We start from the raw sequence: 12520 nt of genomic DNA, 5'->3' as shown, positions 1-12520 counted from the left end.
TTCTTATTTTCATACTGCTTGTAATTAATAAAAACATATAAATAAATATACTGTCTCCAAGCAGAAGGTTTTGTTTTTGTAAAGTTCTGTTATATATCTAACTCATTTGGGCTAATACAAAAGGCAATGATGAACATACTTTTGGTACTGCCTCAGGAACACAGTTTTAAAAATAGAGACTACTACAGAAGCACTGCAGTATAAGCAGTCGACTCTCTTACAAAATTAAAGTAAGCTGGCAGGTGTTTGAGGAACTCTGACACAAAATTGAATTTGTTACATTTATTTCATTTATGTTGTTAGTAGCTTATACAAAGTAAACATTACTAAGCATTACCCTTATCTAACTTTTTCTTCAAAATAAACAATTTTAACTTTTTTCTGGGTCATCTGACAAGCACTATTTTATTATTAAAGTCACAACTAAATCAAAGTCATAGCCTAGTAGTATATTTAAAAAGACCTTGGCAGAGAGCTTATACAAAATGTTATCCTAAATCTAATGGCTTCTTATGCAAAAGGTACGTAGCAAGTATTTTATTTCTTTTTAGAATAGTAAATTCAAAACAGTATCTGCCTAATGGCAATATTATTTTAAAGTCTACTTTTAAAATGCTATACACATAAAGACTATTCTTTTTGAATCATAAAAACTACAATGGGTTAAATTCATATTTGCCATGCTTTTGCACTCTCACCAAGCAAATAGCAATTATATAGTTTTTCTTAAAAATACATTAAAGTATCTTTAAATACTGCTTATTTTATATCCTTATTAATATTATTCCTTTTCTTTGTGTAGTAAAGAAGAATCTGGTGTGCCACCTTCTGGCAACTGAGTGAAATTCTGTATCTACACAAGTCACTATCCTTTATTTTAGCTTTTAAAATACTCTCTCTCTCTCTCTCCCTCCTCTTTCCTCCTCTCCTCCCCGTGTCTCTCTCTCTCTCTCTCTCTCTCTCTCTCTCTCTCTCTCTCTCTCTCTCTCTCTCTCAACCTGTATTACATTTAAGATATATAAATAAATCTAAACCAGAGCCTGAAATAAAGTAAAATTTCCTTGGTGATTTTTTTAAATCAAGCCTTTTACATGCTTCCTATAATTTTGCATGGCTACCAATATGTCTCCTGAATTCTACAATACATATAAAATTGATTTTTGTACACCGCTTCACAGCCACATATGAAAACAACAGGCTTGCTATTTTAATGAATAAGTAAAAGCAGTAAATAAAGGAAAAGAAAAGTCTCTTACCAATAAGCCCATTTTTCTCTTAAGGTCTGAACTCTCATCATTTGTCATGTTCTTGTGGATCCCTCTCTCATCAAATTCTCTGGAGTTTTAAAGTTGAGAGCCGTGGTGCACAGCTAGGCTCTGCTACATAGTAGCGCACTCCAGTGTATCTGCCTGGTATAACACTACAGTTGTAGTTCTCAAATGCAGAAACAGGTTTTATATATTCAAAAACTGCACACCTTCCCTTGATAGGAAAATTGTAGTCAGTATGGTTGAACTACTTATATTTCACATCTTAACTCCTGATCAGATATGAAGATCAGAATCACATGAATCTTGAGCTTTAGTTCCAGTAAACAGAACAGGAACAAAATGTTCGTCTTCAGAGCAGAGGTAGGATGAGGCATGCACTAACATCAGGAGATCTGACTTAGGAAAAAAAAAAGATGTGCTTACCTGAAAGTAACCTTATTTTTTCAAGAGTCACTGTCCTGTTATTTATCATATTACCCTAAATCTTTATTATCTTTAACTCTCCCCTCTCTTGTGCCTCTAGTAGCCAGTCATTAAGTCCTATCCTTTATTCTTTATTAATTTTTCAGGAATCTACTCCCTACTCTTTCTTTCTTTCTTTGTTTTAACAAAGGAGATACTTCAAAAAATACCTGTAACTGGTCTTTCTGCATTTCCCATCTTCTAGATGGCTCTCTTTAAAACACAACTACACATGATATAAACTAAGTGTTCAACAGATTTTTTCTTCAACACATATTTGTTAAAAATTTGCTACATGTTAGGTGGATATTCTGCTAGGTAACGTGAATGTGAAGGAGAATAAGACACACCCCCTTACTCTCAGGAAACAATTAGTCGAGTGAGGAAGTAGACATGTACCCTGAAGAACAAAATATGGTGTAGAAGCTTTAGTAGAGATTTGAGGCAATACAACATTCTGGGAGGACTGGAAATATCTTCAATATGACTGGAAAGAGTTTAGGGTGAGTAGTGTTGAGGAAAGTGAATTTTAATATATATGGAAACCACACCATAGAAGACCTTACATGCCAATGAAGAGGTTTGGATTTTATCATATGTGCTGTGAGAAACCATTTGTTGAATGAGTGGATCACATAAGAAATTAATTAAGCAACTATGCCTAGCACAAATAATTCACTACAAGCTCTTCCAATTCACTATCTAGTATCCCCTAACACCAGCTTCTCATTCTGTATTTCACAAGCCTGCTTTGTTGTTTCTCGCCTTTGATCCAGAGATCCTCCTGCATAAAATCTCTTCCCCTCTTCACTTTTCTAAACTCAACTCATCCCTCCAGATCTAGCTCAAATTCCATTCTTTTCTGTGATGTCTTCCTTAGTAATTTGAGTCTATGGTTTTTAAATAATTCTTCATTAAACCAGGCATTCTTCCTAATGTTTAGCATACCATGTCCAAGAAATCTTTTTGGCTTTTTGCCTATAAAGTAAAGCAAGATGGTGAGGAGATGATACTAAGGCAAAAGTCAGAGCCTGAGGAAAAATGGCCTAAGAAAGCACACCTTCCCAGACTCATGGCATATACTAATCTCAGTAATTTCCTTCACCATCTCAAGTTTGGAAAAAAGAATATGAATTGTGAAGAGAACTGGATCTGTATTGGGCAGCAACTCTACATTACTATGAACGTTGCTGGCTGTATACATCACAGCTCTGGTTCAAAAATTCCAGAGAATTTATGAGAAAAGGATACCAACAAAATGGCTCAATGATGGAGCTGTGATCTTTGGGGAAAGAAAGCTATGGGGGGGGTGGGGATATGATATGATTGTGTTTTATTACTAGTAAACCAAGAGAATTCATCTGAAGTTCCATATAATAAACAAAAGGAATTCATAAAGATCACAGAAAAAGATGGGAGAGTGAGGACACGAGATTGGATCCAGAAGGTTTAGAATCTCATGAGACATTAAGGGTGAAAATCCAAGTGTAAGAAGGGTATGTGTTTTAAAAAGTGGGGGAAATAGTAGTGTTCGCTGGGAGATTAATCTAGGACGAGAAGCTAGAAGCAGAGAAACACGTCCTGGGGTATAAATATTTAGCTTTCTCTCCCTGTGGAACCACACCCCATTATGTTCAGTGTCAAATACTCAGACAAGCTTGCCTTGATGCTGGCATTTAGTATTCAGCCTTGTCTTATCCTATTTACGCATGCATAATCTCTTAGATTTATGCAATGATGCAAAAACCATGATGTTTTCATGTAGACAATAAAAAATCTTTTCATTTATTCAACCACTTTATGTTAAAGTGGGCTAAGAGGATTCTGTCAATAATTTCAAAAAACAGTTAATATTACAGAATATTCTCTCAATGATTTGGAAATACCCCCAGATAAAAGCTGTCTACGCCTTCTTGTTTTTGTTTTGTTTTGTTTTTGTTTTTATGGAATGCAAAAACTGACCACTTTCCTTTCCACTAACTTGTAAAAAAAAAATTCAAATACAAAAAAAAAAATGAAGAATGTGATTTTGGATATGTGCCACACTTTTCTCAAGAAATCTTCAAAACAGGGCAGTACTTAAGTGAGCCTTCGTTTATTTGTTTCTTTTTAGGCTAGGCAACCCTTGGTTGACCTCATAGATTGCAAGGACCTTGTCAGTTTACAATCCTTTATTTTTTATTTTTTTACACCTACAGCACCTGGTCTTCCTAGGTAGTCTCCCATCCAAGTACTAACCAGGCCCAACTCTGCTTAGCTTCTGAGATCAGACAGGATCGGGCTTGTTCAGGGTGGCATAGCCTTAAACAACTGAGTCTTTGAAAGAATATTTGTAAGCTATTTATTGATGGTACCACAGATTTTAGAACAAACAGAAAATAAACCAGACTATTTCCTCATTTAGATATGTGGAAAACAGAATAATCGCAAGAGTATTTCCCTGAGACCTGGCAGAAAAAAAAGCAATAATTATTTTGTATTATACTTTGAACTAGAATAGGTATTTATCCAAATTCACATGAACTAGTTCATCTAGAAGTTATAAAAGGAGAAAAGATAGAAATAACTACTTCCTTGTAGTCCATAGTAAGTCTCATAATATTAGTGATTTTGATGACAGGGTCTATATTAATCTAGTATAAATAATTCATTTACATTCCATGTAAAATACCTTCATCATGTTATCTCATCCATAACAGAAGTCTTCTCCTTTCTTCTGGTGTATATAAGATGGCTCAGAACGGGATGGATTAAGTGGTTTACAGAGTTTTCTGTCATGCAGAAATATCCTTGGATGACAGATTTTGAGGACCATTGATCTAAAAAGAAGAATTGGTCAGGGGTATTTCTATTGGGAGCAATTGCTCATATTCCTATAGCCAGAAATTCATATTTCAGGTGAATTATAAGATTTCAGTAGTATTACCACTCAATCTAATGAGAAAAGTGGGGTCGAAGAGAAGAAAATGAATTGAAATGCCTTTTCCTGTCACTAATAACTCTGCCTGTGCTGTCATTGCATTAGGAAAAATGGCAAAAGAAGTAGAAAGACACAGTTGTATAACCTCCCATTGCTACTTGAATGAATCATAACCCCCTTATATGTCCCTAAAATGTAACAAAACTCAGGTTATACCACTATATGATAACACAAATTATTGAGAGTATTTCATGAGTAATTCAAATTACCTAATAGATATCAATTATTCAATGTTGACTATGAAATACACCAATTAATATTTTACTAACTTAAGTCTTCAATTTATTACTACTTAACAGTTATAGTGAGATTCTGGAAGGGTCTAAGATATACATGGTAGATCATTGTAAAGAAGAAAATTTTATCATGTTGGTTTGGAAACATAGAAATAAGCTAAATGACATTCCACAGAGAGAAGGGCAGATATATGGAGTTAAGGAGGAAGTTAGAGTATTTCTATTTGTCAATTACTTTCCAAGCTAATTTTCCTATTCAGATACTCCACAAAGTACTTTACTTGTTTTAAATGTCAGGTGATGGCTTCAGCCAGCAGAATTCCAAGTAAAAATTTATTACACCATTTAATTCTTGAGTCTCATTTTCACTTTCACCCCAGCTCTGAGATAGACAATGCAGATATTAATATTCCCATTTTACTAGTGAAGAAACAGAGTTATTAAATGATTTGGCTCAAGTGACATAGCTACTGAGAGAACTGGAAAACAAGAATTCAGGTCCCCTGACTTGGTGTTCATAAGTCACCTCTGTACTAATATTTATTTTAGCAAGAAAAAAAAACCCACAAATATGACTTTTAAATACCACTAAAAAGGGGGTAAAAGGTTTGTTCACACTGATCCTAAGGAAGGAAAAGGCCAGAGGAATGGAGGAATAGGCTATGAAAGATATAGAATGCTATATTATTAAATCTGCAGAATGATCAACCTATACTTAGGCCAGAAATACCTTCCCAATGCCAATTCACAGAGCTCCATTTTATCCCTCAATTAGCAATTTCTTGGCATAGACCTCAAACATTCCACACTCTCTTATGCCACAGTGACTTCACATATGATATTGTCTCATTTTGGAATTCCTTGCCCTCCTTGTCTACCAAACAAATTTCTAGTCATGCTTAAGTATCCAAGTATACCTCTTTCCATAAAACCTTCCTTTGCATCCATTAGCAGACTCTGGTGCTAGGTTTTCCAAATCCCCATGACACTTTGAATAATATAGCTCTTGTCACTTTGGATTATAATTGTTTCTATAAAATATAAACTAGACTACCAACTCCTGAGAGCTGCAGTTTTTTTTCTACCTAACTTAATTCCCATCACATAGTAACCTAACTACAGGAGGCAATTTTGGTATTCTCTCTTCTGTTCTCTCCTCTAATACTAAGAACAGTTTTCAGATGATAATTAAACAAGCAATAATTAAATGGGTTTATCCTTCTTCAACTAAAATATGAATGGTAAGAAATAAAGATTACAATTACAAACAGTATACCTAAATGACTTCTTTTGCTATTTGTGTGATAAATCCTCTGTGTGCCTAGCAGGGTGCCCAAAATAGCAAGTATGAAACTGAAGGGTGAAATGACTGCTAACCTATACTGAGCAAAGAAAACACTTAGCTACAACGAGGAAGAAAAATGTCAATCATCATTTGTCTAAGTCAAAATAGTAGTATTGGTAAAGCTAGAAACTGAAGAAATACATTTCACTAGTTTGTAAACACTAAGAAAAGTAAACACCGAAATATGAAATAGCATCCCCTAAAAACAATCATTTCTACAGACTGCTAATTGAAAAGGATAAAAGCATATTCTTTGGACTGTTAGATCCTATTAAGTTATTGTAATCAGTGATGATGAAAGAGTAAACCACAAAATCCAATTTTAACAATAACTGCTACACTAGATTGAACAAAAATAAAATAAAATAGTGAATTCGACCAAGCAAGCCATTGCACATCACCAATAACTAGTAACTCAAATGATATTGTGAGCAGTCAAGAGGAAAATACACAAATGAAGTACAGGAGGATCCAATGTCAATAAGACCCTATAACTTTCAAAATAGGGAAAAATAAACGTATTTGATTAAAGACCTATTAATCTGCTGTTTCAATATGAGTATTATAATTTAGGCTTAAGGGAATGTCACAAATCCCTTTCTCACTTCATTTCCTGGCCTCTCCCTTTATGCAAACTGGCAGGGAAGAAATATCAAGGATATTAACATGATGAACAATATAAACAATAAATACAAAGGGGTGCCCCATAAGGAAGAGACTATTCACAGCAAGATTTCACATATGGATGGTGGGTGGAGGCTTCTGTAGCTGTGAGGGCTCCCTGGTGCAGATCATTAACCATTATGTTCTGGTGTGTTCTGGGATACAGTTAGAAAGGCTGGAGGTTTTTATTTAAACAAAAGTGATGTGGTCTTATAAAAGGGAGCTGTTTGTTGCAAACGTTGCACTTGAATTTTGCTGTTGGGACACAGAAACACTGTGTATAAGTCCCTTTGGGCTAGTTGGAAATATAAGAGGCATAAAAGCCTCTGGTATTCTGAACCCTAAAGGAAAGATTGGCTCAGAAGCCACAGAACAGACAGCAATGGAAGCAAACACTAACAGTTAAAAGAAGTCCCAAAACAATGAAAAATGGCAGCAAAAATAAGATTCTATATGTATTAACCAAGCCGAGTAAATTTAATACCCCATCATTTCTAATCCAAAATTTAGAATTAATTATGCTTCTTCATTGCTTTCATCATCTCAATCTTCTATTCAAAAACCATCCATGACTCTATTTGTGTGGATGTATTTACAGACTGGATTTTCAAAGTCCTCTAACTCCAGCACACTTAATTTATTCAATCCTATTTCCCATTATAGGCCTTCCTAGATTTTCAACTGGAAAACACAGAACCCCTTTACCCAGAACTGCTATGGTAGCTATAATATTTTTTAAAAAATTGCAACTTATTATTCCTGTGAATTCAAGAGAGGAATATACAGAAACAATTTGGGGAGAGGGAGGTAGAGTGGAAAGGGAAATTATCAAAGGCTTTCCCCATCCCAAAATATCTTCTACAGGGCCAATTCTCTCGATGGCAAACTTTCTCTCTCTCTCTCTCCTCCTCCCTCCCACCCTATCTATCCATCATCCATCCCCCTTCCTCCTCCAAAATTCCACCCCTTCCCCATTGTTTGCTCTCTACTACTTCCAGAAATTCCATCAACTACAGGTTCCTTTGAACTAAAAAGAAGCCTGTTAAAATTATAAATACAGTAGTTCTGGTCAAGATGGCAGAGTAGGTAAATGCTGTGCTTGCTTCTTCCCATGGCCACATTAATTACACAATGAATTATAAAACTATCAACCTGAAGAACTATCTGAAGACTAGCTGAACAGAACTCCTATAACTAACAACAGAAAGAAGAGGCCACATCAAGACTGGCAGGAGGGGCAGAGATATGAAACAAGCTGGCGCCACACCAATTTGTGGGGATAGAGCATCAGGAGGTATATCTCGGTTGAGGAAGTACCTCTACCAGGGAAGGAGGGGTCCTAGACCCACACCAGGCTCTCCAGCCCAGGGTTCCAGTGTCAGGAAGAGGAGTCCACACAAAATATGGCTGTGAAAATCAGCGGGGATTCCAAATGTCCAGATGAGACAGAAGGCTACTGGAAAACCAGACATTGCATAACAGGCCCATGCACAGACTTCACTTGCTCACAGGTAATCACTCTGGGCTGGGGCGGAGGGACAGCAGTTCAGCAGTTGACAGAGATATACAAGGAAAGACTGAGTTATATGGCTTTGGAGCAAGGGCTAGAGGAACAGCTGCCATTGTTCCTTTGTTGAGCCCTTCTGTGCAGCCTATAGGCAGGTGCCATCTTGCTTGTGTTGAGCCCTGCTCCCACACGGCCAAATATGAATCTGCACTGGCTTGGTGAACTTCATGTGCTCCACCTTGATGACTGCTTGAGACCCACATCACCCAACGTGAGCACTGCTGGAGGCATTTTTTTTGGCTAGGCAACTGGCCACGCCCCAAGCTGCAGTATTTCTTAAACAAATCTCAGAGGTCTGCAGACCCAAAGCAGCCAGCAGTTGACCTTAGTGTGATCTGAGACTTTTGTGAGTGGACACAGACTTAGCACTGGCACCAAATCTGAATCTGCACTAACCTAGAGAACACAGCTTGGTGACTCCCTGGTATGGCACCTCACCCAATTAGAGTGCCACCTGAGGCTCTTTCAGCTACTGAGGCTTACCAGCAGCTGGCAGGCAGCTTTATGCCTTGGGGTGCCCTGGGCCTTTTGCTGAGCTGCCCCAGGCCTAGTATGTGGCAACTAGCCTCAGATTGCAGTTTGGGTCTCCCACTTGCCTCCAGTTCCACAACATGCAGCAACCAGAGATAGCTTTGCAGCTCATACCAGATAGCCCCAAGCTGGTCTCAAGCAGTGGCTGGCCTTGGCCTGCATGGCATCCACTCCCAAGGGGCCCCAGAACAAACACACATGGAGGCTGGCATCAGACCACAACATAACATCAACTAATTGGCCCCATAAGCAGCAAACACAAGGGGTGGTCTCAAAAGGCGCGCAAGCTCACTGTAGCAAACCCACTTTGTGGGGGCAGCTCCTACACAGCAGCTGATATGCTGTAGATGTGGCTAGTCTTCATAGCCAGTTAGCCTGAGAGTCAGTCCCACCCACTGATGTACAAACAGCAGTCAAGGCTCAACTACAAAAGTAGGGCACACACAACCCACACAAGGAGCACATCTAGGGCACCAAGCATAAGTGATAAGGAAGACTGTGCCACTGGGCCACACAGGGCACCTACTTCATAAGGCCACCGGCCAAGACGGAGAGACATAGCAAATCTACTTAATATATAGAAATGAACACAGAGAGGCAAACAAAATGAGAAACAAAGGGAAATGTCTCAAATGAAAGTATAGGAGAAAACTTTTAAAAAAGAACTAAATAAAATAGAGGCAAGCAACTTACGAGAGTTCAAAACACTGATTAAAAGGATGCCAAATGAACTTAGGGAAGAATAAATAAGCTCAGTGAGAACATCAACAATGAGACAGTAAGCATAAAAAAGGACATAGAAACCATGAAAAAGAACCAATCAAAAATGAATACAATAACTAAAATGAAGAATACACTAGAAAGAATCAACACTAGATTAGATGAAGTAGAGGATCAAATCAGCAACATGTAAGATAGAGTACAAGAAAATACTCAATAAGAACAGCAATTTTTTTTAATTTAAAATTTTAAAATAACATCAAGTGCACCAACATTCACATCATAGGGGTGCCACAAAAATGGCGGGGGAGGGATTTAGAACTTATTTGAAGAAACAGTAATGGAAAACTTCCTCAATCTGGTGAAGAAAATAAACATACAAGTCCAGGAAGCACAGAGAGTCCCAAATTAGATGAACCCAAAGACACCCATGCCAAGACACATCATAATTAAACTGCCAAAGCTTAAAGACAAAGACAGATTCCTAAAAGCAGCAAGAGAAAGGAAGCTAGTTACTTACAAGGGAGTTCCCATAAGACTGTCAGATGATTTCTCAACAGAAAATTTGCATATCAGAAGGGATTGGCACAAAATATTCAGTGATGAAAAACAAGGACATTCAACCAAGACTACTCTACCCAGCAAAGCTATCAATTAAAACTGAAGGTAAGATATAGAGCTTCCCAGATAGGAAAAAGTTAAAGGAATTGATCACCACCAAGCTAGGGTCACCAAAAAAAAAAAAAAAAAAGTTAAAGGGACTACTTTAAAAAGAAGAATGGGTGAAAAAAACATGTAAATACAAATAAAAATGGCAAAACTATGTCCCTATCAATAATCATCTTAAGTGTAAATGGATTAAATGTTCTAATCAAAAGACATAGGGTAGATGAATGGATAAGAAAACAAGACTCATACATACGCTGTCTACAAGAGAGCAATTCAGATCAAAAGATACACATAGACTGAAAGAAAAGGATGGAAAAAGATATTTCATACAAATGGATTGTTTAAAAAGCTGGGATAGCAGTCCTTATATCAGACAAAATATACTTCGAAACAAAGCCTATCATAAGAGACAAAGAAGGACATTACATAATAATGAGATCAATCCAACAAGAGGACACAATCCTAGTAAACATTTATGTACCCAACATTGGAGAACCTGCATTTATAAAGCAAATATTGACTGACATAAAGGGAGAGACTGACAGTAATACAGTTATAGTAGGAGACTTTAACACCCCATTGATACCAATGAACAGTTCATCTAGACACAAAATCAACAAGAAAACAGCACCCTTAAATAACACACAAGACCAGATAGAGTTAATTGATATTTTCAGAGCATTTCACCCCCAAGCAGCAAAATATATATTTTTCTCAAGTGCACGTGAAATATTTTCCAGGATAGACCACACGTCAGACCATAAAACAACCATCAATAAATTTAAGAAGATTTGAATCATATCAAACATCTTCTCTGACCACAATAGTATGAAATTAGAAATCAATTACAAGAAAAACACTAAAAAATACACAACACATGGAGGCTAAATAATATGCTAGTAAACAATGAATGAGATCAAGAAAGAAATCAAATTGAGACAAATGAAAATGAAAACACAATGACTCATAATCTATGAGACACAGTGAAAGCAGTCCTAAAGGGAAAATTCACAGCAATACAGGCCAACCTCAAGAAACGAGAAAAATCTCAAATGATAAACGATCTATCCTTACACATAAAAGAACTAGAAAAAGGACAGCAAACATAGCCCAAACTGAGTAGAAGGAAGGAAATTATAAAGATTAGAGAATAATCAAAATAGAGTATAAGGGAATACCACAAAATATCAATGAAACCAAATGCTGGTTCTTTGAAAAGGAAAACAGAATTGATAAACCCTTAACCAAACTCATGAAGAAAACAGAGAGAGGTCTTAAATAAATAAAATCAGAAATGAAAAAGAAGTGACAACTGACTCCACAGAAATAAAAAAAGATATAAGAAATTACTTCAAGCAATTATCTGCCAATCAAATTGACACTCTGGAATAAATGGATCAACTCCTAGAAATTTACAATCTTACAAGACTGAGTCAAGAAAAAACAGAAAATCTGAAACTACAGATTACTACTAAGAAAACTAAGTCAATCATCAAAAAACTCCCAGCAAACAAAAGTCCTGGACTAGATGGCTTCACAAATGAATTTTACCAAACATTCAAAGTAGACTTAACACCTAGCAGTTCTTCTCAAACTATACTAAAAAATTCAAGAGGAAGAAAGGATTCCAAACTCATTTTATGAGGCCACCATTACCCTAATTCTAAAACCAGACAAAGATATTACACACACACACACACACAAAAACAAATTATAGGCTGATATCCCTGATGAACATAAATGTAAAAATCTTGAACAAAATATTAGATAATCGAATCTAGTAAGACATTAAAGGATCATACACCATGAACTAGTGCAAATTATTCTCAGGATGCAAGGTTATTTCAATATCCACATATCGATTAATGTGATACACCACATTAACAAATCGAAAGATAAAAACCATATGATCATATCAATAGATGCAGAAAAAGCATTTGACAAAATCTAGCATTTGTTTATGATAAAAACTCTCAGCAAAGTGGGAATAGAGGGAAAAAGCATTTGACAAAATCTAGCATTTGTTTATGATAAAAACTCTCGGCAAAGTGGGAACATACCTCAACATAATAGAGG

General features: G+C 36.4%; 1 protein-coding gene and 1 pseudogene across 9 annotated transcripts in view; both read right to left on the bottom strand.

Annotated features, from left to right (window-relative positions):
* KLHL13 (kelch like family member 13) overlaps window positions 1-12520 on the bottom strand; it is a 228254-nt gene that overhangs the window by 117173 nt on the left and 98561 nt on the right. The gene's annotated exons all lie outside the window — the stretch shown is intronic.
* On the bottom strand, window positions 3923-4041 carry LOC120586076 (uncharacterized; annotated as a pseudogene).

Source organism: Pteropus medius, unplaced genomic scaffold, assembly GCF_902729225.1.
Source record: "Pteropus medius unplaced genomic scaffold, Ma_sr-lr_union100, whole genome shotgun sequence".
Taxonomy (NCBI): domain Eukaryota; kingdom Metazoa; phylum Chordata; class Mammalia; order Chiroptera; family Pteropodidae; genus Pteropus; species Pteropus medius.
The sequence above is the reverse complement of the archived record's forward strand: the minus strand, read 5'-3'. Positions and strand labels throughout refer to the sequence as shown.